Source organism: Vombatus ursinus, unplaced genomic scaffold, assembly GCF_900497805.2.
Source record: "Vombatus ursinus unplaced genomic scaffold, bare-nosed wombat genome assembly UNPS02014841.1, whole genome shotgun sequence".
In the NCBI taxonomy this organism is placed as follows: domain Eukaryota; kingdom Metazoa; phylum Chordata; class Mammalia; order Diprotodontia; family Vombatidae; genus Vombatus; species Vombatus ursinus.
The window spans coordinates 29,350,021-29,355,737 of NW_020954619.1; the positions used below are offsets into that span (position 1 = coordinate 29,350,021).

The following is a 5,717-nucleotide window of genomic DNA, read 5'->3' on the forward strand; positions in this document are numbered from 1 at the left end:
CCCTTCCTCATTAAGTTTCTTAATTTCCATTGACTCCTTTTCTTTTGATTGTAGATATATTGAAGTCTGAAGCAATCTAAAAACAAAATAAAATAAAATCTTTTTAATTGATTTCTCTTGACTGGAAATAGATTATATACTGGATGCTTTCAAAGGTTTAGTGTAACATACATTTGTCTGGATCTTAGAAAGTGCCTTTTTAAATTTAACAATCCACAGCCTCCATTGTGTGGCTTTGCTGCTGCTGCCGCCGCCCCAGGAGCAATTTCTCCTTCTCCTTCCTCAGCCCCGGATAAGATGAGTAGCTCAGAGGAAGTATCATGGATCTCATTGTTCTGTGGGCTTTGTGGCAATGAATTCTTCTGTGAGGTGGATGAAGACTATATCCAAGACAAATTCAACCTCATAGGGCTTAATGAACAGGTGCCCCACTATCAACAGGCACTAGACATGATCCTCAATTTGGAACCTGATGAAGAGTTGGAGGACAACCCCAACCAGAGTGATCTGGTTGAGCATTCAGTCAAGATGCTGTATGGACTTATGCATGCTCACTTCATCCTCACAAACCTTGGCATTGCCCAGATGTTGGAAAAATACCAGCAGGGAGACTTTGGCTATTGTCTCCGTGTATATTATGAAAACCAGCCCATGTTGCCCATTGGCCTGTCAGACATACTAGGTGAGGCCATGGTAAAGTTGTACCGCCCCAAGTGCAAGGATGTTTACATCCCCAAGTCATCCACACACCACCAAACAGATGGTGCTTACTTTGGCATTGGCTTTCCCCACATGCTGTTAAAGGTGCATCCTGATTACAGGCCCAAATGGGCTGCCAACACATTTGTGCCCAGGCTGTATGGCTTCAGGATCCACCCTATGCCCTATCAACTGAAGCTTCAGGCAGCCAGCAACTTCAAGATCCCTGTGAAGACCATCTGCTGACTTGTCTCCTCCCCTCCCCTCCCAACAACTCAGGATGTGACACCATTCCCTCTCCCCCAGTATACACACACCTTTCCAGAACCCCTAATGATTTTTAGTTTAAATTAAGAAGTCATTATTGTGATGGTGTGGTGGGAGTATGAAATAAAGTGGAGGAAAAGGTAAAAAAAAATAACAATCCTCAAATTTCTTACATCAAAATATCTAGGCCATTCCTTTACCCTTTCTACATTTTATCCTTTGTGCGTGTGTGTGTGTGTGTTTTGCTCTCAAATCATAAGCTCCTTGAGAGCAGGAGCCATGCTATTTTTCATATTCTTAGCTCAAGTAATTAGCAACATTAATATTCCCAGATGATCATGAACACATTTGACAAAGCATTTGTATAGGATTAATGGAAGAGAATAGATATTAATCCCAAAGGATGGAAAGATGAAAGATGTAGATAGACTTCATTTTGATTGATTTGAAGAAGTACCCACATCCTGTGAGAATGGATTCATTAAACCAGAGGTTCTAGTCTTAGGAGTTTTGAAATTATTTTTAAAATATATTGTTTCAATATAATTGGGATTTTTGTAATCTATGCATTTATTTTTTTGAAAATCATTATTCTGAGAAAGAAGCAAATTGTTTCCACCCTACTTCAAAGTAGTTCCATGAAACACACACAGCCACACACTATGTTAAGAACTCCTGCATTAAGGCATCAGAGAAGTAGGCCTTTTAATGGATATGTAAGGACCATTTATTGCATTCAAATGAAATGCTTTTTATTGCTCAGGTTCCTTATTTCTGCCATGGGTTTCATGCTCAAATAATTTTATATTCATTAATCTACTGGTAATGAGCCCGTCCATATTCAGCTGGAGTGGTCCTCAGAAAGAAAATTCAGTCTTTGTGTGTGTGTGTGTATGTATGTATGTATGTATGTATGTATGTATGTATGTATGTGTCTCATCTCCTGCCAAGAGTTCATATATGTTTGTGTGTGTATGTGTGTGTGTGTGGACCCTTGGCAGGAGATGAGATAAAGGCTTTAAGAATAGTAGTTGGTCTTGATGAGAAGGATCAACTCTACATTAAGAACTGTAGCAAAGGAAATTTTAAAGATTCCTTGAAGTTTTAAGTGGGTATCCAGAGAAGAAGAAAATCATGATACATGCCCTTTATTTCTTGCAAAGTACAGTGTGAGATGAGGTTCTTAGTTGAGAGAGAGAAAGGAAAGCTGAGATAGGGGAAACAAGCAAATATTTTGAATAGCCATTAAGTAGAGTGATAATTAGGGAAAAAAAAATAAAAATTGGCACACAATGTCAGGGTCCCAGTTGATATTAAATAACACAAACTTAAAACGGTACTAGTCAGCATGTTAACATGACTTCCTCCAGTGATCAAAAGCAGAAAATCAGTAGGAGAGGAAAAGGTGGATTATAGGGATAACCCAGGATGTGGATTTGGCAAGACATGAGTAGCAAGGGGCTAAGACAGTACAGGATTCAAAAGTTGAGGATAGTAGCTATTTGAACTACTTTTGACCTCATTTGAATGGATGTTACCCCCTTTCAACAAAGTTAGAAAATAAAAGGCTGCTTAACTTACAAGGAGGCAAGAGTTGGGTAAAATTAAGAGGTCCTAGTGCGCAAGTGTTTTGAGATATTGGCATATATTGTCAAGGCAACTATTCTATACATCATTAAGAAGAAGATTGAGTTCTTTATCCTGGGGGTTAGTCTTGTATAATTAATTGGAACAGGGAGACATAGGAAACTCTGCTTGCTAATGGAAAACTGTCAGAATTTTAGGGTTTGGACTGAATTTTGACCAGTTTATGCACTGAGGGACTCTAACTCATTAACATTTAAAACAGCATTAATTAAACAAAAACTCTTCAAAAGATGTGTTATCCTTTCAATGTGAACATTTACGAATTTGGCTGTGTAGACAAGAAGAAAAAAAAAAAGGAACACTTGTGTTCAGATTAGGCTGACCATATTAAACCACATTTGTAATGTGCTATGCCTGGAACCATTTTAACTTTGATCACCAAGTCCTGTGTATTCTATGAAGTCCACAGGATTTTCTTAAAGTGTTAGTCTACATTGCAATCTCCCTGGCCACAACTCTGTTTTGTTTTTTTTTTCCTAAAACAAGTGGCAGCTTGCATTGCCCAAAGTAAATGACATGGAAGTGTCAGGGAAAAATACATAGTGACTTTTAATAATACACTCAGTTGTCTATTCACCCTGGAAAATGGGGCAGCGGATCAAACTTCATAACTTCCCTTTTTCCTCATTGTGGTTTTGGAGGATAGTTAGAGAGTAACATCTAGCTGTAATTGAGAGCTCCTTGAATACTCTTTAAATCTTAACATTGTTCTTTTGAGATTATCTACAATTTTCTCTGTGTATGTATATGTGTCTATGTATGTGTGTGTGATTATACATAACTATTTGAATATTTCTCCTGCTTCCCTTAGCCTGTGATAATAAAGTCTAAGATAGTACTGCTGGGAGAGATTGAGTGAAGATACAAATCATGAGAGTTGAAGAGAGTGATTGGTCGTCAAGAATATTCAAAGTGATATTGACATATGTATTCAAGTTCCTAAGTATGAGAATAAACTGTTCTCTAGTTATTATACTCCTTGAGAAAGGAGAGATGTGGCCTTGAGGCATGGATTTACTGGTCAATGTTTAAAAACAAGCTCTCCAAGAAAAAAATGTACATACAACACACAATTTTTACTTTCATCTGAATAATTTTAATTTTCTCTATTACCTTAAGTCTAGATAATCAACAAAACAATAAATCAAGACCTGATCTGTAGTTTGTTATTTTCAGGGGTATAAATGCTCACACTGAAAATTCAACAATTAGTTCAAGTTAGCTCCAGTACACCTTTACCTACAGAGAGAACATAATATTTGGGCAGTAATGCTGTGGACAAAATTTAAATGGAGCAAGTAAACTCCAAAAGAGAAGCATTTGCTGAGTAATTTTTGCAGCAGATCTGGAAGTAGTAGTGAGGAATGAAATAAGATGCCTTCTTCTCTTCCTCTAGACCTGGTGTGTCCTAGAATATTATAAAAGGAATGACTAACACTGGATAGGCTGGTAGAGATGCAATGTATTCTGGGAAGAATCAAGTTTAGAAAGAACGTGAGATAAACATAAAAGACAGTTTGTTAAAAAAAAAAAGTTGGGGAATTTCTGAGCATACAAAGGAACAGGATGGTGGAGGGGCAGAATGTAGAAGAATAGGTTTGAGGAGGTCTTAAGAAGATGGATAATCACATGTTGAATTAATATATTAATCTATAAAATCCTTTCATACCTAGGTTGGACTAGATGACTGCTGAAGTCTCTTCTAATTCTCAAGCTCTGTTATTCCATGTTACTGATAATACATAGGGCTGATAGTGTGGGGACTCAACTAAACCATAGGGCATTTGGACACTATGTCAAAGGAGGGACTATTTCTCCATGTATACTTGTTCAAAATATCATAGTACCCTTTGTATTTATGAGAATGTATAAATCATTTGGTCATCAAATTCTGGTTGTTTCTACTTCAATGCGTCTACTAGGAGAGGCTACATAGATAAACTGCTGTCCCAGAATTAAGAAGGCTTAGTTTTGAGTCCTGACTGTGACACAAATTGACTGTATGGCCCTGGTAAAGTCACTTCACCTTTCATTGCCTTTCACCCCCATTCCTCAATTAAAAACTATAAGGCATGTACCAATCTGCTTTGGTAAAGGAAGTTCCTAAAGTGGATGAAATCAAAGCACTGTGGGAAAATCCCATATTCTTCCTTTGTCTTCCTTCCATTCCTAGAATTTCTATATTAGAGCCTCAGCCTTTCAAAAGTCCCTTTGCATTTGCTTCCTAATTTTTTTTATTTATTTACCTGTGTACATGCGTACATGTGATGTGTCCCTTATGCTGTACCTCTACCAGCCAAGAAAAATTAAGTTTCTTGAGGTCAGGGACTATATTTTATTTTTGTCTTTGGATTCCTAGTATCTGGCATAATGACTGGTACATCATGGGAACTTGATAAATATATGTTGAATAATGTAATAGTTTTGACATCTAAAATTGCATTTAAATACATTCTTGCTCCCCTGGAGCCCCTGGTGATGAATAATAGGATCATAATGTTTGACTCTGAGAAAGTAACTTAATATCTATAAGCTTCAATTTTTTCATGTGTAAAATAAGGATGATAATAGCCACTGATATTTTAAAGGAGCTTTTAAGACTTTAAGTGGACAGTGTAGTTTATGTACATTCACTCACCTGACCTTCATAACAGTCATATGCGGCAGGTAATACAAGCATTGTGTCTCTGTTTTTCAGATGAGGAAACTGAGTCACAGAGGGATTAAGTGAATTACACATATAGAAAGTTAAGGGGCAGAGCCAAAATTTGAATCTGTAGTTTCCTCACTTCAGATCTTGTGTTCTTCTCACCTAATTACAGCTTAGTATCCTACCTATCTGGCAGTGTTTGTGAAGAACAAAGAGATAATGTATATATCATGTTTTTTTGTTTTTTGGTTTTTTTTTTGGTGAGGCAATCGGGATTAAGTGACTTGCCCAAAGTTGCATAGCTAGTAAGTGTTAAGTGTCTGAGGCCAGATTTGAAGTCACATCCTCCTGACTCCAGGGTCTGAGTTTTATCCACTGCGCCACCTAGTTGCCCCTGCCCCTGTATCATGTTTTTAAACCATCAGTGCCCATACATATATGCATATGTATATGT

General features: G+C 37.3%; 1 pseudogene; it reads left to right on the plus strand.

The window, feature by feature from the left end:
- Window positions 1–282: 282 nt before the first annotated feature.
- On the plus strand, window positions 283–945 carry LOC114026592 (annotated as a pseudogene).
- The last annotated feature ends 4,772 nt before the right edge of the window (window positions 946–5,717 follow it).